Source organism: Meriones unguiculatus, chromosome 18, assembly GCF_030254825.1.
Source record: "Meriones unguiculatus strain TT.TT164.6M chromosome 18, Bangor_MerUng_6.1, whole genome shotgun sequence".
Lineage (NCBI taxonomy): Eukaryota > Metazoa > Chordata > Mammalia > Rodentia > Muridae > Meriones > Meriones unguiculatus.
In genome coordinates, this window is record NC_083365.1 from 18,645,300 (window position 1) to 18,660,594 (window position 15,295).

The following is a 15,295-nucleotide window of genomic DNA, read 5'->3' on the forward strand; positions in this document are numbered from 1 at the left end:
CGGCGGAGAAAAGCTTGCCAGCTCTCTGCTGCCCTCTCATGGCAGCTGTCAGTACAGTGTTTACATCTGCCCTTGGCTGATGCTGATGACCCCGAGCACTTTTGGGGAGGCAGCAGATCAAACAGGCAAGGTCAGCTGGACGTCCGCCACCCTCTTACCGTTTCCTTTCAAATCCAGAAAGTGAACAGCCCCTAACAGAGTTTTGCTTCTAACCTTGAAATTCACAAAAGCTCCGAGGAGGGAAACTCTGGGGGCATGTTTTAAAGATGAAAGAGAAGCCCATTTGGCTAACCAGTGCCTGCAGCCCAGCCGGAAGGATTTCAAGAGAGCTTGTTCCCTAGGCCCCACTCTAGTTGAGCCGAATATAACTGTCTGAGGGTGGTCCTAATGGCTTGTATTTCAGCAGCATCCCTAGTGATAGCACTGAATACGAAGAGTGCCTTTGCTGGACTGTAAAGCATAATCAAGCAGTGAACTAAAAGGCGGTCATATACAGACAATAGTAAAGGATACGTTGTAATTTTTAAATAATAATAATAATAATAATCAGTTTTCACAAAACGTCCCCAGAAAAATCCCAGTCAAAAAGAGATCTGCTTTGTGCCTAATGTCCTTTGATCAGTTCTTCAAGCTGCTCAGGCCACCCTCTTCCCCTGCGCTGTTCAGACCACCTCTGTGCTTGGCATTGAATCTTCATGCGGGGACACAGAGGACAAATGGCCCTGTCTAGTTGCTGTCTCGCCACTGTCCTCAACGTCATGCTCTCACACTCCTGTCCTCAGGTCAGCTGCTTCTGTGCAGCAGACTCAGATGTTGGATGTTTGGATGGGTGAGACCAGCAGAGCCAAGAGCACACGTGGTACAGCTGCGTTTCCCAATTGGCTTGTCCTGCTAATGCTGAGTAGGCTGTGCCCAGATTCCATGGAAATCGTGTCTCTCTCCTCAACTCTAATCTTTTTCATCCCATTCTTCAGCAGCACTCCTCAACTCCCCTACTTGGTTCTTTCTCTTGGGTACCGGTAAGTCGCACTGGGCATATGTCATTTTCTTTGCTTCAACACATTATGTTAAATCTCCACCTTGCCGACCTAGATTGCCTCTCATCTTTCTTCTGTTTCAGTGTGGATAATACTTCACATGCTTGTGCAAAGTGGGTGCTCCGTAAATATGTGCCAGGTGTATTTCCTTTAATTAGAAACAGTCCGGTCCTTGGGAATAAAACCCAAGTCCTGCTAGATATCCCTTGATTGCTCCCATGATTGCACTTCTGCCCCATCACAGATCCCTTCCTCCCTTGAAGCCAGACTCTTCCGTGCTTCCTGTAGCACACAGGAGCCTTTCAGTTCTCTATGTGACTTCACCCTACCTTTTCTCCCCTCTTCTGCTTACTCTGCTCGGCTGGGAGAGCTCTAGCAACTTCAAATTTGTATTTTTAATTAGGCATTGCATCGGATTTCAACTCTGTTATTCTGAGTTCCTCTTGCATTTAAGCTACCAAGGACTATATGAACAGCTGTATGCATATGAATAAGAAAATGGGGTTTTTTTTAATCTCTTAAGCGTTAACATTGTATATGAGGCAGTCATTTTTTTTTCTTTTTCACATGAAAAGGTTGCTTATTATTTTTAAGGTGAAAACAAAGGTTCGCCCCAGGCAAAAACCTTCCTTACTCTAGACCCCCTTCCAGCAACACACATTATTTAAAGTAACATAGAGCATTGCCTGGATGTCCTTTCCAGAGAAAGTACAACACGGCACTCCGTTTTGCTCAGGCCTGTGCTGCATGGCTTAACTCCAAGTCTTGCCTGCTGTGACCTCTCCTACTCCCACATGGGATGTTCTTTCTGGGCAGGAATAAATCTCATTCTGGTGACTGTTTACTGAACACCCCACTGTGCGCAAGTGTGCAAAGTTTTATCCACAGCCTTTCCTGGACCACACAGAAAGAGAAGCAAGATGAGTGACAGCCTAGGCCAGCCAGCTGGAGAACTTAAAAAGAAAATGATAGTATGCTGACTATAACCTTCTGGTACACAAAAGAAGGGACCAAGCAGAGAAAATGCTGCTGTTGTTACTGCTGCTGCTGGTAGTGGTGGTGGTGGTGGTGGTGGTGGTGGTGGTGATGATGATGATGAAAAGAGTAAGAGACATGAGCTCTCATAGAATCTGGATATAGCAGATACAGCATTAGCAGAACAAGCCAGTTGGAGAACCCCAGTGCCTGGGTTCCTCTGCCATCTAACTAAGCATCTTTCACAGCTTCCTTCCCTGCATTCGGTCACTGCTCTATCCCCACCTGCTTTCCTTCAACAGAATTAGCAATCTGGGAACTGTTGAAAGCCTTTCTACCTTCCTCCTCTACACTAGACTATACTGTACTACTCCAAGTCTAATGGTGATGATGAACACAAGATAAGCCCGAGAATGATGTAGCAGGAAATGTGATTTATCGCCCTTGCTCAAATTAACAGAAAATGCAGAATAGCCACCAACCAGGAACAGAAGGTGGGGCAGACCCAGCTATGGGAGCAGGTGATAGAAGGGAAATTGTGTTTTAAGTGTTCTTAACTACCAGCTCTATCAGTGAGCCTACAGGCCACTAGTGGCATTTCTCGTGCCAAGTCGTCTAGCTATTTATGTTAAGTGTTCACATTCACTAAATGTGACTAATATTATTTCCATGCTATTTTCGTCAGCAGTTCTACTAGGAACTCTGCAAAGGCACTTACATATATATATATTTTTTTTCTTATTCCTCCTAATATTCACAGAAGATAAAAAGTATTGCAATCATGTTCTACAGATTTAAAAAAAAAAGCTGACTAGGGAGACATGTTAAAAATATCTCTGCATGCTGTGTTGACTATGAGTTATTAACAAAAGGAAGCTAAGTAGTTAGTGAATCTGGAGACAGGAGACTGGAGGGTGGTGACAGGCTGATGTAAAGGCCAGGTACAGAGGGACAACTCCAGAAGAGAGGACCTTGCGGTCATGTATGTATGGAAAGAACCAGTGTTGAACACCAACTTCCTAGGCTGACATTTTGTTCTGCATTTACTAGCTGCTCCCATAAACTAACCGCTTTCTGATCTTTGTAAAATGAAGATTAAAAATAAAAGCTACCTCACAGATAAAATGCTTAGCAGAAGGCCTAGTAGAGAGTAAGTGTCAGCTGCTGCTATTGGCTTCACCATTTGAGAATCCACACACTTTCTCTCAGTAGATGAGAGATAAGACAAAGTCATAGCCCCCGAATGTTATTTAACATTCAAATAAAGCTGAGTATGGTATTTTTAAGGGCAGTTGGATAGAGGCACAATTTGACTTACTAAAGTATAGTGCTGAGGTGGCCACAAGGGCAACCTGACTACCAAGAAGAAAAATGTGGGGAAACTGCAGTTTTCTTGTTCTGCCCTTACTAAACACACACACACACACACACACACACACACACACACACACACACACGCACACATACTGTACATGGGTCTCTTTGCATGGCTGAGATCACTGACTCACAGCCTTCTCCTCAAACTTCTTCAGATCTTCGAAAGTTCAGACCTTTATTTGACACTGCAGCCCTGATAAAGGTCCTCAAACAAATACAAAACAAAACAAGCAAAACACCTGATGGGCAGGTAGGAGAGCCAATTCCCAATAGCTTCAGCAGTGCATGGCACAGGAAAGGGCACAACAGATTCAATTCCTAAGACAAAAAAAATCAAGCTTTATCTCTAATGGGTCAAGGCTGGCTAGCAACCTCCTTTCCACTTTAGGACTCCGTGAACCATTAACTTTGGCAGTGTGTTTTTCTTACTCCCTAGCTACCTTTTCTGCAGCGTTTCCCCATAAACTCCTTGAAAAGGAAAAAGCAATGCACTTATTTCACATATGTGGGGAAGAGGGCGATTTTGTTAGTAGTAAGCTTTGTCTACTTTGCAGTCTCTTCCTTAAAGGAATTCACTAGCAAAGACCTAGCTGCACAGGTCAGCCAGCAGAGTGGCTGTCAACCGTCATGATGTGTCTAGTAAGCAAAGACTCATGACTTAACCTGAAGTGAGAACAGTCAGCTGACCATCCTCTACCAATAGCTGAAGCTAAATACCAAAGACTTTTCTCTATCTTTCCTATGTAAATTATGTTTAATTCCCAGATGGCTTGTGGGGAGTTTCACGAATAGGAGGTGTGACCTTGTTGAAGGATGTGTGTCACTGGGTTTGGCTTGAGCACTTGAAACCTCAGAGCTCACCCCTAATGACACACTTCCTCCAACAAGGTCACATCTCTAGTAGTGCCACTCCCTATGAGCCTGTGGGGACCATTTTCATTCAATCCACCAGGGACAGGCCCTGAAGCCTTGAGTAAGCAGTTCCTTATTCTAAGTGACTGTGGAGCTGAGGTTGACAAGCGAGAGCAGAGAGCACATCTCTCACAGCTCTGTGGGCACTTCCTCACAAAATGTTTGCAGTGACGCCTACACCTCACTTCTTACATTTTGGCTGCAGTGTGTGTGTGTGTGTGAGAGAGAGAGAGAGTGTGTCTTTGTAGTGGTGGTGGAGATGATGGCATTCCCTGCTTCCCTTGCCTCGATGACGATGACCTATAGTTGTTTGACAGGAAGACTTTCTTTTTCATGCAACCGTATGAAATCATTAGGATAGACCTCAGAGTGAGACCCTCCCTGAGACTTTGAAAGGGTTTGTTTTGCTGGAAACTCTGAGCAAAATCTTTTTTTTTTTTCTCCCTTTGGTTCTTTTTATTCATAGGTGCTTTGATGGACCTGCAGTGTTTAAAGATTTTATTGTTTCTGTTTTTTTTTTTTTTTTTTTTCAATTGTGTGTGTATGTACGTGGAGGGGAGGGATGCACATGAGTGAGGTGCCCGAAGAATCCAGATGAGTGTCTTAGATCCCCTGGAACTGGACTTAGAGGCGGTTGTGAGTTACTGAGGTGGTTGCTGGAGATTGAACTCTTTCTCCTCGGAAGAGCAGTAAGTGCTCTAACCCCTGAGTGATCTCTCCAGCCTCTAAGTTTTGTAGTTTTATGACTGCTTTGGACTAAACGTGTAACCCAGGAAGTGGGATGTATTAAATATTAAGAACAAGCTGTTACTGCTCTGTAAAAGGAGACCTCCCAGCAAGACACTTACCTCTCTTTCCCGAGGCCCAGAGACCCCCATTTCCAAAAATAACTGTGACAGAGACCTACCTATGAGCCAGGTTAGGTACCCAAGACCTTCAGACCCTCTGTGAAAAACTCCCACAGACTAAGTGGCTTATGAGGAAGAGAAGTTCACTCCCTATAATCATGAGACCAGCAGTGCAAGGTCAAGGCACTGGCAAAAGCTGTGTCTGATGAAGGCCACTTGTCTAATTTATAAAGTGTAGCTGTGTCTTTACATGCCAGAAGAAACTGGTTAGTTCCCCAAGGTTCTCTCTTATTCATCGCACATACAAGGATTCTGTTCTTGTATTTGATCATTTCCAAAAAGCCCCGGCCATAGATACCATAGTTTGGGGGCTAATGATTTAAAAAGATTTGGATAGTCCTATACATTCAGACCACAGCACCAGGCTAGAGCTAGGATGAAATGTGAGAATAACACACAGGTATGGGAGCCTCTTGGGACAATCGGCCTGGATGGGTTATAGAGACAGAACAACCCAGAGGTAGAAAGAAGAGTTGGAAGGCACAAATGAAAGTCAGTTCAAACGTTTTCAAACATACCTTTTATATGGTAAATTTATTTAAATTCAGCCATTTTAATGGCTAAATGTTACAATGCCAGACTCTTACAAATAAAAATCTTAAATATTCAGTTACTTAAGAGTAGATACTTTCATCCCTTCAGTGCCTAGGCTGATTGCATGACTTGGCAATTTAAAATTGTGCCAGGATAAACATGGGCACGCAGCTGTGTCAAGAGCAAGCTCTTGGCTACCCACACAAGAGCTGGTTTCGTATGTTAGTTCTATTTTTAGTTTTGTGAGGGACTTCTATTCTGGTTTCTATAGCAGCTGAACTAATTTACATTACTATAACCAGGGCATAATCATTCTTCCCTTCCCCCAAAAAGTCATTGTTATGATCTTTTCTTTTCTCTCTCTCTCTCTCTCTCTCTCTCTCTCTCTCTCTCTCTCTCTCTCTCTCTCTCTTTTTAGGAACATGGTCATCCTGTGTAGCCCAGGTTACCCTCAAACACATAGCAAGTTTCTTCCCAAACTTCGGCCTCCTAAAGTTGTGACTTTAAATGTTTGTTTGTTTTATTTAGTTTCCCTCTATTTTTAGTTTTGAGACTGTTGTGAACATGGTGGTTTTCCAACATCTGTTTTAGTGTGTTCATTGTTGGTGTGTAGAAAAGCCACAGGTTTTTGTGTGTTGGGTTTATGTTTTGTTACTATGGTTAAAGTGCTTATCAGATGTAGTGGTCTTTTATAAAACATCGTCGTTTAAGCATAGAATTATGTCATTTTACAGCAGTGATAGTTTCACTTCTTCCTTTCACAGTTTAATTCTCTGTATTTCTTTTTTCTTGCCTTCTTGCTTTAACTAACACTTCAAGCACTCTTCAGGGATATCTGACATTTTGATAGAGTGATACAACCTTGTCATTGACAAAGTATGTATCTTAGAGGTTACACTACTAAGAGCATCCTTTCAATATCTCAGAATATTGTAAGTAAGTTTATGATCTGTGGTTAGGCCACATTTACACCCATGTTCAGCCACGTGCCTGCAGGCTGCAAGCTGGACACACGTGAGTATGTTGAGTAAGAGAGTGAAGACTCTCATGTTGTTCCTGATTTTAAATTTGTGCTTTTCTTAGAAGGTCTTTGTGCATAAATTTTAAAGGATACTTTTTCTGCGTATAATAATTTTGGTCAGTGATTATTTATCCTTGAGTTTTGAAATATGTCTGCTCTTTACTGGCTTTTAAGAAACTAGGGCCTCCCATATCATTGGACTAAGGGAGGGACATAGGGAGAGAAGAAGGAGGGCGGGTGGGCCTGAGAGGAGAAGAGGGAGGGAGCTACGGCTAGGATACAAAGTGAATAAACTGTAATAGATAATAAATAAACAAACAAAAAATAACCTCAAAAAAAGAAATTATATAAGCTAAAAACAGTCTATGGAAGCTTGATTTCCATGATAATGAACTGTGTCATCTATTTTCTCTTATTTAATACTCTATTTTATTATTCTTCTGTTCTTTTTAAAAATAAAAGTGGGGAAAAAAAAGAACCCCCCCTGCCCCGCTCCAGCTTCTACTGGAGTCTGTTAGTCTGTCCTTTTAAGTCCGTTGGCTGCACACGTGTTCACTCACAGGTGCTACCTCTCTCCACAGAGCTTGTGCTGCAGTTCCTATTTTCACATCCACAACTTCCCTCTTCATCAGTACCTGAACTTTCCATCATTTAGACCAACGCCCCCAGTGGATGCCCACACCACATGAGATTCCTGAGCTCATGGTGATTCTCGGGATGATTGTTTGTTTAGCTGTTGGAGATGGGAGAAGGCTGGAGTCTTGCGGGCACAAAAATCCACACAATTCTGCTTCCTGTGACTGAAAGGTTTGACCATAAGACCTCTTTCAAGATGGCGCACCACCATAGCCCCGGGGAATGAGGTGGGAAGTGCAGGGCCTCTTTGGCAGGATCTCTTTCTGCACAGATGGTAGTTACCTCGTTTCAGGCTGTATTTTTGCAGAGTACCAGACTGTGTGGCCATGGATAGCACTGGGGTTGTCTTTTCTCCTTTACTTAGAACTCGACTGTAGGGTTTGCCATTCCCTCTCTTGCTGCTTTATCTAGCTTCCCGTGTTAGAACCCACTTCTTTTCCAGATCTTAAGTTCAATGTTCTGTTTCTCCAACTTTTTATCTGCTGTATACTGTTGCACTCCACTGTCTTTTCCCACCATCCACCTTTCCTGCAGCCACTCACTATTTTGCGTGTTGTTCCTCAGACTAATGGAGAAGCAGTGAAAGCGTCAGGTGTCTCTGTAATGTGACAGCTTAGGTTTCTCAGGCCTCAATATTCTAAGCACTAATGTGACTGTCACTACCACCACTAAGCCACCACTACACACTCTTGCTGGACTCAGTTTACCAAATACATTTCCTCTAACTAACCATTTTTCCCTAGAATCCCTTGTCTCTGCTTCCTGAGGGCTGAGATTACAGGCAGGCTGCCATGCTTGGCTTTTACATAGGATACAGGGACTCAAACTCTTGAAGTCATGCTTGTTCAGGAAGCACTTTGTCAACTGAGCAAGACATGCTCATTCTGATTCATAGAAATAATATTCAATAATAAGTTTTTGAGGGATTATACACTTACAGCAAGTTAAACTATGGCAGTGTATTGTGCTGCCTGTATATGAGCATGGCACATGCTCTCATTCATGCTTATACATGAGCAGGCATGCATACACACATACACACACACACACACACACACACACACACACACACAATGGCCCAGACCATGCAGAAACTGAGACTTAGAAAAGACTTCCTATACGCACGTCAGGTAAACGCTGCAGACTTGAAGGCCTGGACTCTTGTAGAGAGCCCAGAGTAAAGTAGCCATTACAAGATGGCGCTGGCATCCGGCTCTCATCCTGGTAAACACGTGGAGTTGCACATGCACTAAGGCGAAGGTGCACCAAGTCACTGCCCAGCCCGGGGCGTCATATGGGGTGATGGGTGAGCAGCCAATCAGGGGATGATACGTCATCTCACACCACTCTGGTGCGAGCAGGGCTTATATAAACAGTGCCACTTCGGGGCTGGGGTCTTCCTCCTTTCATCGCTTGATTGCAATAAAGCTTGCTGCAAAAGGCTCCTGTTGTCCGCGTGAGTTCTTGCTGGCGAGACGATTACGCGGGTCGCAACAGACTCTGTCCTAGGAATATGCTTGTGAGGAGGCTTTCCACATAGGTGTTCTAGTGACACAGAGAAACAAAGCTTGTCTCTGTCCATCACAAGGCACAGTTCTTGCCCAACCTCAGATTCTTTTCATTGTTGAGAGTTCACCTTGTGTCCCCATTCCCCACATGCCTATTCTTACCAGAACAAAAGATCATCTTTTGTGGATAGCGTTTTATGTGGACTGGGGTTTTCCATGACATGAGTTCTGTTCCCTGCTAAGTGGACTTCTCATCGGAGACTAACCGAGCCCCATGTCAGCATACCCCTGTTCTTCCTCCTCACAGCACACCCATTAGAAACTGCCTGAGGAGAAATGTGAAAGAAAAGTGACAAGAACATTTTCCTTTCTGTCCTCTCCCGTAGTTTTCTTTTTGAATGATCATCCTAGAAGGTAGATATTACAAGGTAATTCATCACTTATGCTATTATTTATTAGGTAGCAGTGTTACTTGACAATATCTCACATATCCTCTTTGTATCATGGCTACGTAGAGGTCCTCAAACAAGAGGTAGGATTCAGGTATAGAATACCAGAAGGAACAGTAAGAAAATACGAGAAAAAAAAAATGCTACCCAGTATAGGTGCTTTTTAATTTTCTGAAACTTTATTTTTGCTGAATGAGGTGTTCTGGCCTTCTAATTTAAACCACGCATAGAGTTGTTATGTGTGTGCAATTTATCTTTTAACATATAATGAATTAATCGCATATGCCGTGCTCCTAGTCAGTGCAGGGCATACTTTGAGGAGCTGTGAGGAATACAAAGAAGAGAGGACATGTTCCTGGCTCACTGGGAAAAAGATGGTTCTATAGAAAGAACTAAGTGTGTCTCTGAAAAGAAAATGTGCAGCAGTTAAAGCTGAAAGCATTTCAAGTCATATAGAAAAGCAGTTCTTCATGGTGGGGAGGAAGACGTAGGTACTGTAAATATGGTCTCTAGCTAGGTAGGCAAAGTTTGAGGCTGATCTGAAGAGTGGTAGTGAAGTGGAAATTTCTGGTTTCCTTGAAGACTCGTTTTTGTCATGTGATATTTTGCTGCAATCTGGGCACCTGGTGTTTTACTGGAGGCTGGCTTGTGAAAGTGCGCGTGATGTTTTGCTGTGAGCTCTCTCGTGCGAGGGGGGTGACTTTGGACAGCTGAGAATTTTCTGTGGGTGCACTCTGAGGAGAGGAGACTTATAGAGGCCCATTCAGGGTGAGACATCGTTTTTTGGATCAACATCACTGCACTGATCTTCCTGCTGCAACCCTTGGCTTCAAAGAGAGAAAAGTTCCGGACAGCTTGGGGCAATCCAGCTGAGTTTGTGGCTTTTGCTGACTTATCCAGATCTTCTGAACCATGTTGCTGCTTGGTGTTGGTCTGTGGACTGGACTGCCTGTATCTTGATAACTGAGTTTGGTAATCCCCTAAAGACTCATCTACCCTAATCAGCAGAAAGTAGGTAAGAGAGGTTTATAGCCCTTTCCCCTACTAATCTCCTATCTAAGGTTAGGGAGATTGGAAGGTAGGAAAAGGTGTTTAAGAATCCTAAATAAAGTAGATTTGGTGAAAAACCTAAGCCTACATGTAACCCAGCTGTGGCTATGGCAGAGTGGGTAACTTGGCTTCTAATGCAGTGGAGGAATCGCCAGGTTTTGATAGGTTGGCAATGTTGTTTAAAGAGGTTGGCAAACTAACAGCTTTTGTTGCTGGGTGGTCTCCTGCCTTGCTCCTAGAGGGGGTTTTCTGGTTTTGCTTTGTCGTCTTCATTTATATCATTTTGAAAAAGATTGGAAGGAAAGCCAAAAACTCAGAAGGTTCACTCACTTGTCTGGTGTTGGAAAGGATTACAGAGCTGGCTATGCATCTAGAGAGTTGGAGAATAGAGGCTGGTGCACTTGGAAAGCAAAAGGAGCCAATGAGAGGAGAACGACAGGGTTCAGGCTTGGTGTCCAACACAGGGAATTTCCCACATGATGAAAGCAAACTAGGCGGGAGGGCAGCCGCCCCCTGCTCTATGACCTGTTGCTACCAGGTGCCCAGAGCACCACTGTAAGGCACGTAAGGCACGGGGCTAGAAAGGGTAATTGGGTTACTGTGAAGCCAAGGGCATCACCAGAGGAGTTGCCTAGGCCTATACAGGTGCCATTAGCCTTTCCAGTCTTTGTGCAGCATATACCTGCTAATGATGGTGATGGAGCTTATGATGAGACGAAGTGGCATCCAATAGATATACTAGATTTAAAAAAATTTAAAGACCCTATTTTAAGGTATTTTCAGACTCTATTTTAATGGGATGCATTCATCATTCATTGAACAAGTTTTAAATAAGTGGGCTATACAAAACAGACTTATTCTCCATGATTGGAAGAATTTGGTGTCAGGTGTTCCAGAAGCTGGTCAGCAATTGCCATGGTTGCTAGAAGGATGAAGCCATGAAAATGGAACGGCATAATAAAGGAAAGGAGATAAATGTTGTTATAGACCAACTGCTTGGTAAAGGACATTATGCTGATTTACAAGAGCAAATCCATTCTGATAATGTCATACTTGAACAGCGTCACTATTCAGATTTTTAAAATTTATTTATTTATTATTAATTACAGTTTATTCACTTTGTATCTAAGCTGTAGCCCCTCCGTCATCCCCTCCCAACCCCACCTTTCCTCTATGTTCTCCTCCCATGCCCCCCCCAAGTCCACTGATAGAGGAGGTCCTCCTCCCCTTCCCTCTGATTCTAACCTATCATCTCTCATCAGGCTGGCTGCATTGTCTTCTTCTGTCGCCTGGCAATGCTGCTTCCCCCTTGGGGGGAAGTAATTAAAGAGTAGGCCAATCAGTTCATGTCAGAGACAGTTCCTGTTCCCATTACTCAGGAAACCACTTGGAGACTGAGCTGCCAGGGGCTACATCTGTGCAGGGGTTATAGGTTATCTCCATGCATGGTCCTTGGTTAGACTATCAGTCTCAAAAAAGACTACTGGGCCCAGATTTCTTGGTTCTGTTGCTCTCTTTGTGGAGCTCCTGTTCCCTGCAGGTCTATCTCCCCTTTCTTTCATAAGATTACCTGCACTCTGCCCAAAGTTTGGCTATGAGTCTCAGCATCTGTTGTGATTCCCTGCTGGGTAGAGTCTTTCAGAGGCCCTCTGTGGTAGGTTCCTGTCCTGTTGCCTGTTTTCTACCTCCTCCAATGTCCATCCTGTTTGCTTTCTGAGTGAAGATTGATCATCTAACCCAGTTTTAAGAGCATGAGACATGGTTGAAGAACCAGGAGGAAAAAAAAAAAGAAAAACCTACCTTTTTTACTAAAGTAATACAATGCCCTGGAGAAGTCTTCACTGAATTCTTACAGAGATTGACTTCCACTAATAATAGAACGATACGAAATCCTGAAACCAGAGTCATTGATAGAGATCTTGGCATTTGAAAATTCAAATATTGAATTAAGAGAGCAATTAGATCATTAAAAGCAGAAGAAGCCCCAATAGACAAATGGATAAGAGAGACAACTGATATTGGCTCTCAGGAGCATAATGCCAATATCATTGGACAAGCTGTAGCTAGAAATCTCAAGCTCAGTGTTATAATTACAGTGAATTTGAGCATTTTCAGAGAAACTGTAAGACTGGAAGCTTCAGAATTCAAAATAGTAGGTGCATTGACTCTGAAGAAAATGGTATTCATAGAAGAGAACAAATAGTTTCTGGCTGCAATGGAGTGCAAAAGCTTCCGGAGTTTTGTAGCCACTGTGGCAATAGAAAACATAGTAAGTCCAAAGAGGCATACAAGGTAACCTCTTGCTATCAGGAAACTAATGAAGGGGCCTGTCGGCTCAAGGCCCAGCAATGAACAATACAGGTCATCTTCCCTTGGCCAGCCAGGAGGCACCAAGCAAGCAGAAAAATCAAAACTAAGTACTGATGATTTAATGCATTCTACTGAAGTTAGTGGAGCTTTGGATGTGGCCACAGATACACTTCTGGCACTATCCAAAAATGTTGAATGTTACAAGATAACCAGTGGTGTTTATGGTCCTTTACCTTCAAGGAATAATCTTGGGAAGAAGTGGATTAACTTCTCAAGGATTTATTTTGCATCCAGGCATCATAGATGGAATCTGGATTGCAAGGAAGAAATTAAAACCATGGCTTATCTGAAAAGGAGATGCAAATTAACGCAGGGAATCGAATTGCTCAGCTGTTACTGTTTCCCTGCATCAAGGACAAGGCCACTCCAGTAGAAAGACCAGGAGCTTTGGGGAGTACTGAGAAAAGTGTTTTCTAGCAAATAGTGGCTAATGATCAGAGACCCAAATTGATGCTACAAATGAATGGTATTTAAATAGAAGGATTGATGGATACCGGAGCTGATGTCAGTATACTTTCCCAAAAGTCTTAAGTACACATTGGCTACCTCGGAAGGTTTATACACAGTTTATAGGAACTGATAAACTATCACAAATAAGTTAATCTAAGTTTACATGATAGTTAGCAGTCAAGCCATTGATGATTGGGAAAATGGCTCTTGAATGACCAATAAGGCAAATTGCAAAGAGGAAGTCTGGAATCCTTTGGGGAACAATGAGTAAATCCTTCCGATGACAATAGGGTCCCCAACCCATCCTCTAGGTCCAGTTCTGGGCTGGACCAAAGGACTTGGTGTCACTACATGCTCAGGTCCTCAAGACAAGACACAAGCAAGTCCTTTAACTCTGTAGTTTGTCTCTTCCACTGTCTTAGGATTTCTATTATAAACAGATGCCATAACCAAGGTAACACTTATAAAGGAAAACAGTTAATTGGGGTTGGCTTACAGTTTCAGATGTTTAGTCCATTATCATCCTGGCAAGAAGCATGGAAACATACTGGCAGACATGGTGCTGGATAGAGTGTCACACTGGGCTTTGCTTGAGCCTATAAGACCTCGAAGCCTGCCACCACAGTAACACAGAACTTCCAACAAGGCCACGCCTACTCCAACAAGGCTATACCTCCTATTAGTGCCACTCCCTGTGGCCAACCACATGAATCTCTGGGGGGCACCTATTGAAACCACCACGTTTACCATTTAAAACTGTTGAATACAGTCTGTGAACAATTATTTCTAGAAGCCCTCCAGGAAGCTGTTTAGCTCAGCTTGGATTTGTACAAAACACGCCTTGGACTCTATAGCTAACAAGTGACTGGAGAGCAGACCTGTATAGTGATTGAATAGTAGTCAGACGGAGGCTCACTTGATAATGCTTCAGGGACCCACAGTGTTGTTTTGAGATCCCTCAGCTTTTCCTTGATAAATTAGTTACACTACTTATAATATGCCAATAGTCTAATTATAAGAGCATTTATCTCCTGTGTGTGGGAGGTGTGTGCGCTGAAGTAGGGAACTGTAACAGTCCTCCGTGTTGCTGCTAACTCCTCGTGCAACCTTGAACAGTCACCTCCCTTCCGTATGCCAAATTGCCTTGTCTACAAAAAGACAAAAGGGATGAGTCTTTATCACAATGACCGTGGGGATCAATTTGGGGAAAATATACAGAAAATTGCAAACTCTACGGCACGGTGTCGTTTCCATCCTAATTTGTTAAGCTGCTGATGGATGATGTCACAGAAAGTTACCATTAACATCCTGCAACATCAGACTCTAGAAAAACCAGCCTGAGCTTTATCTGATTACAGTTGTACTGGCAATGCTTACTGCTTGACCAGCAAAATTAGGAAGGATCCCATGACCATACCATTACTTTCGTTGTCATCCCTTCTCTGTTGATGGAAAGGACAGAGGACTCAGCCAACTTGTCCTGTCAGGATCAGAGCTGGGTTTGCAACCCACCCAGTTTGACTCTAACAACCATAATTTAAGCAATATACTTCTCTGAATAAATAGGGACACCCAAACCTCACAGTTTCTTTGAAGTTCTGTGGGCCCCAAATATAAATGAACAACAGCTCACAATTACTCTTTTTCAGAATTCAAAATTCAGCCATACATCTTTCTGATACTGCCACTCTACTCCAGAAAACACAAATGCAGTTCCAGAATAAAACTTTTTATTTCCTGCCTCCACTCTGTCTCTTTCCATCATGAACACCCATGAACATCTAAATTTGGAAGTATTAAGGCTTGAGTCCAGTGTGCTCCACTCTCCTTCAGTCCAGAGGCTTGTCTCTGTCTTCCAGCTCCAGGTAACTTCTTTCAAAGAACTGCATATATGTTGTCACCCAGAGCTGGTAACTCAGGACTCTCACCTTAAGGGAACTCACTGCTAAAAGAGACCACATGGAGCGACTCTAAAGAGCTGTTCATAGAACCATCCTAAACAGTTTTGTCCAGCTAACAAACCTTCTTTAGCACTTTAACTGACTACTTCTTGCTCCCCCAACATCTC

At 43.2% G+C, this 15,295-nt stretch overlaps 1 long non-coding RNA gene across 1 annotated transcript in view; it reads left to right on the forward strand.

The window, feature by feature from the left end:
* Positions 1-912: 912 nt before the first annotated feature.
* Positions 913-15,295, forward strand: part of LOC132649046 (uncharacterized) — a 127,166-nt gene continuing 112,783 nt past the window's right edge. The window contains exon 1 of the long non-coding RNA XR_009587467.1: positions 913-1,019. This is a non-coding gene — a long non-coding RNA (uncharacterized LOC132649046). The remainder of the gene's footprint in view (positions 1,020-15,295) is intronic.